Below are 10745 nucleotides of genomic sequence, written 5' to 3'. Positions count from 1 at the left end.
GGGTGCACCGATTTTGTTTGTAAAGAAGAAAGATGGGTCCCTTAAGATGTGTATTGATTACCAACAATTGAACAAGGTCACTATAAAGAATAAGTACCCGTTCCCTAGGATTGTCGACTCATTTGACCAACTCCAAGGGGCAAGTTACTTTTCGAAGATTGACTTAAGGTCGGGCTATCACCAACTTAGGGTGAGAGGGGTTGATATTCCTAAAACAACCTTCCGAACAAGATATTGTCATTTCGAATTCCTAGTCATGTCTTTTGGTCTCACAAATGCCCCGGCGACTTTCATGGACTTTATGAATAGGGTATTTAGGCAATATCTTGATTCATTTGTGATCGTTTTTATTGATGATATCTTGATATACTCTAAGAGTAAGAGTGAACATATGAAACATTTGAGGATGGTGTTACAAGTCCTCAAGGACCAAAGATAGTATGCTAAGTTTAGCAAGTGCGAGTTTTGGTTAAGGTCGGTTGCTTTCCTCGGTCACATTATTTCTAGTGAGGGAATAGAAGTTGATCCGAAGAAAATGGATGCGGTTAAAAGTTGGCCTATACCCCTAAGTTTCACCGATATTCGAAGCTTTTTGGGATTGGCCGGGTACGATAGGAGTTTATAGAGGAATTCTCATCTATAGCTTCTCCATTAATGGCCTTGACACAAAAGAAGTCCAAGTTCTAATGGTCGGAGTCTTGTGAAAAGAGTTTTCAAGAGTTGAAGGATAAACTCACCTCCGCTCCGTTGTTATCCTTATCGGAGGGTACCTACAGATTTGTAGTGTATTGTGATGCTTCGAGGGTAGGATTGGGATGTGTTATAACGCAACATGACAAGGTAATCACCTATGCTTCAAGGAAATTAAAGATACATGAGTAGAACTACCCAACCTATGACCTTGAATTAGCGGCGGTGGTTTTAGCCTTGAAAATATGGATACACTATTTTTATGGGGTACACGTAGATGTGTTTACTGACCACAAGAGTCTTCAATATGTGTTTAGCCAAAAAGATTTAAACCTTCGACAAAGAAAGTGGTTGGAACTTTTGAAAGACTATGACATGAGTGTCCTATACCACCCCGAAAAAGCTAATGTGATTATGGATACCTTGAGTAGATTGTCCATGGGTAGTGTTGCTCATATAGAGGATGGGAAGAAAGAATTGGTCCGTGATGTGCATAGGTTGGCCCGGTTGGGTGTGCAAGTAGTGGATTCCACCAACCGTGAAGTCATGATTCATCATAGTTCTGAATCATCCTTTGTTCTTGATGTGAAGTCTAAGAAGCATCTTGATCCTATTTTGATGGAATTGAAAGAATCAATTCTCAACAAGTCCATTGAGGTTTTCTCCAAAGGGGGAGATGGGGTGCTTGGGTACCAAGGTAGGCTGTGTGTGCCAGATGCTGATGGTTTGAGAGAGAAAATTCTAGAAGAAACTCATGGTTTGCGGTATTCTATTCATCCGGGAGCCACCAAGATGTATTGTGACCTACGGGAAGTCTATTGGTGGAATGGCATGAAGAAAGATATAGAGGGTTTTGTAGCCAAATGTCCGAATTGTCAACAAGTTAACGCCGAGCACATGAAACCTGGAGGTTTGCTTCAATAAATACATATTCCCACTTGGAAGTGGGAGGATATGAATATGGCTTTTGTTGTGGGGTTGCCTCGTATAAAAAGGCAACATGATTCCATATGGGTCATTGTAGATAGATTGACCAAGTCCGCTCACTTTATTCCCGTTAAGGTTACCTTTTCGGCGGAAGATTATGTTAAGTTATACATCAAGGAGGTAGTGAAGTTGCATGGAGTTCCTTTGTCTATCATATCGAGTAGAGGTGCTCAATTTACTTCACGTTTTTGGAAAGCATTCCAACAAGGGCATGGTACCAATGTTAAACTTAGTACCGCTTTCCACCCTCAAACGGATGGTCAAGCCGATTGCACCATTCAAACCTTAGAAGACATGTTGAGAGCATGTGTGATTGATTTCAAGGGTAGTTGTGACGATCATCTTCCTTTGATAGAATTTGCCTACAACAATAGTTACCACTCAAGTATTGCCATGGCCCCGTTTGAAGCACTATATGGTAGAAGGTGTAGATCTCCATTTGGGTGGTTTGAGGTAGGTGAGTTTGCTCTAATTGGTCCCGAACTAGTCTATGATGCCATTGAGAAAGTTTGACTCATTAGAGAAAGGTTGAAGATGGCCCAAAGTCGGCAATAGTCTTATCCCGACAATAGAAGGAGGGATCTTGAATTTAAGGTTGGTGATTGGGTCTACTTAAAAAAATCTCACATATGAAAAGTGTGATGAGATTTGGCAAGGGAAACTTAGTCCCCAGTATGTGGGGCCATACCAAGTCTTGAAATGTATTGGGAAAGTTGCTTATGAGGTGGACTTTCCAAATGAGTTAGCCCCGGTTAACCCGGTGTTTCATGTTTCCATGCTCAAAAAGTGTATTGGTGATCCGGTGTCCATCCTTCCTTTAGAAAGCTTAGGAGTTGATGAGAACATGTCTTATGAAGAGGTCCCGATTGAGATTGTGGACCGACAAGTGAAGAAGTTGAGAAATAAGGAAGTAGCTTCCGTTAAAGTTCTATGGAGGAATAACTTAGTTGAGGGTGTTATGGAATGCATCGTCTATGAAAGACGTTATGAGTTTTGGAAGGAGGGAAAGCTAAGTCCAAGGTTCATTGTCTCAGTTGTTGTTTTGCAACATGTAGGTGAGAAGCTAGGTGATTCGATTTTGCTTCTTGGTTTGGCAATCATGCATCTGGAGTTTCAAGTTCTAATGTTGAAAGAAGATTATTCTAATGTGGATGAGTCCATTTGGGAGGTTGAGACAGTCATTTAGAGTAGATATCCTCAGTTTTTCGACACTTCAGGTGTGTCTTTTTTGTTTTTACATTCAAGGATGAATGTGCATTTTAAAGGTGAATGATGTAATGAATCTTAATAGTCATTCGAGACTTTTACATGTTTTAATTGTTTTACCCCTCCTCGTAGTTTGATTTTGGCATTTGTGGCCTGTGGGAATGGATGATTCTCGAGGTATCTTGACAGGAGTTATGAGAGTTTTTCATTTTGGAAGGTTATAATAGTTACAATAGTTGACCAAAGTTAACATTCATATAAGACGAGCTACAAATGCAATTTTGACAATTCCATCAACTTCAAAAGGTGATTTTTGTGTTGATTGGACCTTTGGTTTGGATCTCGATCCTTTCGGATTAGAGAGAAAAAGTGTGGTTTGGACATTTATTTATTTTATAAGCATATTTACGATTAATAGTTTCATAAATGTAATAATTTGTTATTTACAAAACTAAGCATCTGGAGTTAACAGGTTTGGCAATTATGCATCTGGAGTTTCAGGTTCTAATGTTGAAAGAAGATTATTCTAGTGTGGATGAGGCCATTTGGGAGGTTGAGACAGTCATTTAGAGTAGATATCCTCAGTTTTTCGACACTTCAGGTGTGTCTTTTTTCTTTTTACATTCAAGGATGAATGTGCATTTTAAAGGTGAATGATGTAATGACTCTTAATAGTCATTCGAGACTTTTACATGTTTTAATTGTTTTACCCCTCCTCGTAGTTTGATTTTGGCATTCGTGACCCTGTTTGCTGTCGTTATGTGCTTTATTTTTGTTCTTCCCTTACATAAATAAGATTAAGCCACCAGTTGTTTACCACCAAAATTCCTCATTGAATCTTATATGCAACTTTGCATGACCAGAACTACATCTATGATTAGTCATCCAAGGATTTGTAATAAAGTAATTAAACTATAATAACCAAAAAGTCGTGCAACATCGTCACAACCTTTACAGCTTAGCTATAAGCTGTTCTATTTGGTGTCACTTGGTTGCGCTCTTTCACCCCTCATATTTCCATGACTTGCTATAGAAGAAATATGAGCAAAGCTTATGAGCTTTGGGTATACTGGATTAGCTCCCGTTTGGCTGTAAATTTTGGGATTAGATTTTTCAAAAAAAAAAAAAAAAATTCAAGTTGCAACAATTTTTTTGTTTTTGGTAATTTCACTAGTAAAACTCCAATTTTTTTCAAGTAAAATGCATGTCTAAATTTAAGTTCAAATTTCAAAAGTTATTTTCCAACGAACTCTAAAAACTTACTTTTCCCAAGTTTCAACTAATTCTATAGCCAAACAATAATAGCCAAGTTGATAATATTGGCTTTTACGACAAATACAAAGTTTGAACTAAAGTTGCTTGCTAGGTGAGCCTATTGCCTTTAGTTGCTTGAGACATCCATTGCTTCATTTCCCTTTTTCTTTTCTAATTGGAGTTTTGGTAAAGAGGTTAATGTTGTGTTCTGCTTCTTTACTACTTTTCTAATTGAAATTTATCTACATGCCTTTACTTATTCGACAAAACATTTTAAGTAAAAGAAGAAACTTTTGGTTAATTCTTGTTTTACACAGGTCCACGACATGTGTGCTAAAGTCGGAGTAGATCCTTTAGCATCAAACAAAGGTTTCTGGGCAGAACTGTTGGCAATTGGTAACTTCTATTATGAAGTTGGTTGGTATCAATCTCTTCCGTAATTTTGGTTATTGCAAGGCATGCTTAGCAACTTAATATCCCGTTTTAGAATTTTTTAGCTCCCTCTAGTGGCTTAGCAACCATTAACTTCTCCTCATGATTTTGAACTCCCAGCTTCGATTAGTTTTTTGCAGTTTAAGGGGCTTAACCTTTCTTTGTAAAGCTTTTTGCATCTTTCTAGATGCTTTACAATACAACTTACTTCGTGAAGAATAGTTCTTTTTATAGGTGTTTTTCTTTTTTCTTGTGTTGAGCCAACTAGCAATTATTTTAGCTTATTATAGCCCTTCACATTGAGAAATGGAACTGAGGGTAGAAAGAGCCTGCATTCAGATGACACACTCCTATGAATAGCTTAATTTCAAACTGACAATTGAACCATCAGTTAAATGAATGAAGCAAGGAATCAATTTACTAATCCACACACCCCTGGATCTAGATTAAGACCTTTCTTTTTACAAATATGCAATATTCGGCTGTCTATTATTTTTTCAGGAAATGGGTGGCTCTATGATCCTAAACCAAACAAGACTATTCTATTTATTAATGTTCTACAAACAATGTACTTAGATCAATAACTTATCATGTAATCAAAGAAAATGGCTTACTTACAAGAAAAGAAAAAAACAAGCATCAAACCACATGACGTCTTTCTTTTTTGTCACGGGAAAAATATCATCTAGTGTAACCACCTTATATTATGTAGATGAACAAATGATTAAGTCAAACTTTTTTGTGTGGCGATAGGTTCTTTTAAAACAAGATTAAATAGCATTGTGTTAGAAAACTGTGACTTAAGTATTAAGGTGGAAAAGGACAAAAAGACCATTTCTCAGGAAGGGAAGACATGACAAGACCAGAAAGTCATAAGCCAGTGAAGAGCAATGAGCCTTCAATACATTTTCTCTCCATGAAATATTTATCATTATCTTCCCTAGTCCTTCTTAAAGCTTAAGAACATTCAACATAAAGCTTGAAAGATCTTTGAGTTAACCACAAAATGTGCACAAAATTGTTTTCTTTTCTCAAAGAGTTGTTTCCCACTTGGAGAGGAAGAAGAAGCTTTTATATGTGATTTTTCGCTCTTTGAATTTATGATGGAGAAACGGGAAAGTTGCCAATTTTAAGCTGCTATGTTTAGAAAAATTATGAGACCTGCTTTAGCTTTGATTTATTTATAACTTTATTATTTTGAATGTCGATAATATTTGTATATATTTTATAAATATTTTGAGTAAAAAATGTCGATGAATAAAAATACTTTTAAAATCATTTAATGTACTACTATATTAACAAAATTTTGTCAGATATTTATTTTACACGTAGTGGGATGATTTAAAATGTTTAGAGGGGAATAAGTACACACCTCTCTGTCAATGTGTGCTTCCTCGGGAATAGTATTGATTTAATGAATGTTCTTGTGATTTAATGATTTTACTTTTATTATTTTATTTATCTATTTTAACAAATCAATACAAGTTTATTACTTTCATTCAATACTACTTTTATCCTCAAGTAACACTACAAAATAATAGTAATCAAAAATAAAATTTTAAAACATAATTAATAATTTTAATTTTATAAAATTAACTCTTAATAAAATTAATTTGTCTCATAAAAAAATAAATAATATAATCATTTTTTATGTAAACAGCTTTTGTGAGAGTAAAATTAATTCAATTAACTCTTAATAAAATTAATTTGTCTCATAAAAAAATAAATAATATAATTCTTTTTTATGTAAACAGTTTTTGAGAGAGTAAAATTAACTCAATTAAATGAAAAAATTATATAAAAAATAATTACTCACATAACTTGATAATTAATTCTATTAAAAATTATTTAACAAATTATAATTTTAAAAAACTATATAAATATTTAGCACAATATTATTCCCTTTTGTTCAGTAGCAGAGTAACGGCTAGATTGATACAGTAGAAGGAGGATATGACGACGACCGAGAATAGTCGTTCGTCTTCATCGGCGTTGGAGAATAATCAGACCGGAAAATTGAATGCGGGAGCCGCCAAGGAACGACCAAACTTGTGAGTGTTTTTTTTGTTCTCTGTTTGTATAAATGGATTGATTATGGTAGGAAGGTAAATTAGAGTACTGGGTTTTTCCCTTTCTTTGCGTTTTTTTGATTACTGCTTCGATGATTTACTTTTAATTATGTTGGTTATTGGGTTTCTTGTGTAAATTTATGTATGCAAGGAGGAAAATGTAGGTTGGTTTTGTGATTTGTGATTTGGGGTTTTTCTTTCTTGGAGTTTCATGAAAAATGATTGAAGATACTGGGTAAAAATCAGTTTGAGAAAATCAAGTGAAGTGATTTGAGGGTTAATCGATTATCAGTTTAATGGTTAAAAAGTACTATGAATGGAAAATTTGAAACATCTTCCCCCGATTCTGTCCACCTTGCTTTTTGAACATTGGACTATGAATGGAACAAAGTATCACTCCCCCAATTCTGTCCACTTTCGTGAAAGCAATTTGTAGCAGTTAAAAAACTTCTTCTTAGGGATCATGGAATTATGACTGCTGGTTCTAGTGTCACTGTAAGTTCTGATGATAGATGAATTACTTATTCCGTTGCCTTTCACCTTCTCCTGTAATGTGAAATTTTAAATTTGTAGATCTTCATCTTCCTACATTGTTCTTTTGGTTAAATAGCCGTTGTCAAGTTTCATATATAATCTCGTGTGTTTTTCAAAGCTTTATGATTACCTCTCAACTTTGTTCTTTTCCATTTGCATTGGTAAAATTCTCTCTATTATAGCTTCTTAGGTAATCTTGAGTGGAAAACGTGATAATTTCAGCAAATGTGACATTTTATCAAATGCTTGTGACGTTTGTACAATAAATGAAACATTTATAATAAAAATTTCATCAAACGGTCTTTAGTTTTTAGTGATCTTTGCTATTGAGTTAGAATGATCCTAAAGTTCTTCTCTAATCCGTAAGTAGATTGAACTGAAATCTTATTTGAGGGAAGTGCTCAGTGCTACTGAGTATAGATAATTCTCAGTTCGTTGGACCAGTGACAAACTCTATTGGTGATGTCCAATAGCCTTTGATAACTTGGATGGGACAACAATATCTCCTTCACCATCGACAGCTTCATCACATCCTTCTGTTAGCACCCAATTTTCCCACTATAGACATATCAAATATAGACAAATTAGTGTGTTGTGTTGTTTACCTGTTTGTCTCTTTCATATTTTTTTGCTGAAGTCTAGTTCCAGAAGAGCAGTTAGGACTGAAATCTCTCTATTTAGCAGTACTTTACTGAAACAGTTCAGCAACACTCAGGATCCACATTTATGGATTTGTTCAGTAGGAAATATGCTCGTCTACTGATTGTAAGCTTTACGTATAACCCAAGTTAGAACACTTTAAGAGTTTTGATGATATGTCTGATACTTCTGCCGATATTCAATATTATTAGATTGGAATCGGGCTAATGGCTCTCGTGCAGTTAGGAGGGAACAATGCAATAACTTCTTTTGCCAGTTCAATTTCTAAAGCAGCTGGTAAGAACAGTCAGAAATAAACTTCTGTTTTAAGTTGACAGCCTTTTGTTTATAGGCATACATCTAAAAGTTAAGATCATTTTACAAGGTTGTTCGGCAGACTCAGCATCTCAAGTCATGGCTGTTCTCCAGGTTCTCAACTCTTACTACTCCAGTTTAATAAAAGACTGTTAAAAAACACTCAAACAATCGTTCTTCATTTCAGCTTCCATTTGCAGTCGCGAGTATTATCCTTACAGAAAAAGATGGATGACGACTTCTTATGCTGGTAAGGTTAATAACTGTAGGTTCATGTCTCTTATCAAATGAAGTACAATTTTAATAATTTGTGTTGTGTTTTGTTGTGTTGTTGTGTTGTGTCCAGTGACAAATTAGGTTGTTGTGTTGCTGATTAGGAAGTGAATTTTTCATGTATTAAAATCAGTATAATTAATACACCAGCATATATAAGTTATGGATCAATTTATGCAACTATATGTTACATATTTAATCCTATATAACTTTAACCAATACTTACTGCATGACGCAAGTAGAGATGGATGTCTCTGTCATGTGTCAGCAAGGCACTCAGTGAGAGATGGTTTAGGGTTCCAAGAATGACCCCGACGCTCTCTGTTCTGTACTCTACCTGTCATTGCCATGGCCATGGCCATCAATCATTACTACAATATATGTATTATAGGATTAGTTTATACCACTTTCTGACTAAAACTTTCGTTATCATACACAGAAGGTGAGAAAGCTAATCTTATAGAATATTCCATTGCACCATTTCAGCTACCCCTTGCGTTCTAAAATAAGTATAAACATTTGTGTGGCTAAAATTATTAGGTTGAGTAAAAGTTTTTGTAGTATCATTGGACAATCATGAAGTGGACCAGTGACATTCTAAATTATTATTTTCAGTGTTAACATGAATTGTTTAGCATATCATTACTGTCCAGTGGACCAATTCCTGCTTTTTGCCTCCTTAAATGATTATAATACTGTTCTCAATTTGATTATCATTACACAAATGAGCACAAGAAGTTGAGAAACGTTTGATAATTTTGAGTTTTCACAGTTTGATGAATATTTTATTTAATAAGTTGTTTTTCAATGTGAGTAACTTGAAAAAGATTGTTTCTTGTATCTGAAGTTGTGACTAACTTGGAATCACTTTTGACTTTGGAAGGCACCATGTACATCCAAGATTGTTAGAAGAACATTCCTACTTTGCAACAGTAATGCAGTTTCCTCAGGGACTGCTGTTCTGCCAGCATCCTCCTATGTCAGACCAAGCAGCAAACCTAGTTCTATTCAACGAAGTGATGCAATTGTGCCTAAGATCACTGTCATTCCTCTTCCTGCCACTTGCACCATGGACATTTCTCAATCTCACTCAGATATCTTAGTCTCCATGGATGAATCTATGGACACAGTGAGAAGTCTATTCAACATATACAGTTTCCTCTTTATATTGTGGTAATTCTATTCTTTCTTCCATTTCTAGGTTAATATTATTTCTCCATCTCACTCAGATATCTTAGTCTCTATTTCTATTCTTGCCATTGTCTCTTCAGAGATAGTGCTAAACCATATTAAGACATTTCTTTTCCTGTTGTGATTTGGAATATGCAGGATTTGGAGGAATCTTGACAAGATTGACAACATTCAACAACTTAGGAAATTGGAGGACTCAATTTCAAAATCTCTTAACGAAATCGCAAAGCATAAGGTATACTTAGATCTTGTGTCACCCAACAGTCCATTGCCATTCATCATATAAGTTATGACAGATCAAATTTACTTGTTTTTTATGGATTTAACTGGAGAAGAGCGCTAGGGCCTAAAAGGTTACTCTACTGTTTTTTAAACTCTTAAACTGCTGGAATCTGGGCAATAGGCGAACCTAGCCTTCTGGATTCATTATTAAACTGCTCGAACCTGGGCAGTCTTCGTGTGACATTCTAGTTCTTACGGATTCTAGAAGGTTATCTGACTTAACTGTGTTCTCGCTGTCACTACAATCATAGATTAGATTATATATTAAAATTACCAATGTACAGCTTCATCTATAGACTTCATGTTTCTATTTCCTTTTCAGGGATTTTGAGAAAGATGAAGTTCAGGGAAATGTTACTTTCTGACCTGGAAGTTCCATTGGAAAGGGACAAGAAAAGAAAGGTGGCATTGAACTGAAGTTCTTTGAATTTCATGACTTGAAAGTCGTGACAGACATTTTTTCCCCTAATAATAAGCTTGGAGAAGGAGGTTTTGGGACTGTTTTCAAGGTATTGTTTCTACAACCTGGATACCTGCAAGTCTGCAACACAAAATATGCGCTCACACCTAAAGAAAATGGAAAGAAATCCCTCCGGAAAGAGTCAGATAGTATATATCCTGGTTTTAGTTAATGTCTTTGGTAGTTGTACTTATGTTTTAAAGGTGTGATGATTGTTTTTTTGCAATTTCTAGGGTCAATTGCTAAATGGGCAGCAAATAGCTGTGAAAAGGCTATCAACTCAAAGGCAAGGCTTATGTGAATTGAAAACTGAGGCAGGGTGCCTCAGGGTCTCGGGTAGAGCCCCTGGCCTCGAGGTAGGGCGCCTCGGGGATCGGGTAAGGGGGTGGGGTGGGGGGCCTCAAAGCAGACAG

At 35.6% G+C, this 10745-nt stretch overlaps 2 long non-coding RNA genes across 2 annotated transcripts; both read left to right on the top strand.

Annotated features, from left to right (window-relative positions):
* The first annotated feature begins 2637 nt into the window (after positions 1 to 2637).
* LOC125856482 (uncharacterized) lies at positions 2638 to 4554 on the top strand. The gene is made up of 3 exons (XR_007445528.1): positions 2638 to 2765; positions 3356 to 3484; positions 4455 to 4554. It is a non-coding gene; the product is annotated as an uncharacterized LOC125856482 (long non-coding RNA).
* Positions 4555 to 7772: 3218 nt separating this feature from the next.
* On the top strand, positions 7773 to 9454 carry LOC125855490 (uncharacterized). The gene is made up of 5 exons (XR_007445493.1): positions 7773 to 7937; positions 8024 to 8108; positions 8197 to 8240; positions 8314 to 8376; positions 9283 to 9454. It is a non-coding gene; the product is annotated as an uncharacterized LOC125855490 (long non-coding RNA).
* The last annotated feature ends 1291 nt before the right edge of the window (positions 9455 to 10745 follow it).

The sequence above is a fragment of the Solanum stenotomum genome, chromosome 2, assembly GCF_019186545.1.
Source record: "Solanum stenotomum isolate F172 chromosome 2, ASM1918654v1, whole genome shotgun sequence".
Taxonomy (NCBI): domain Eukaryota; kingdom Viridiplantae; phylum Streptophyta; class Magnoliopsida; order Solanales; family Solanaceae; genus Solanum; species Solanum stenotomum.
This window is presented reverse-complemented; position numbering and strand designations above follow the sequence as displayed.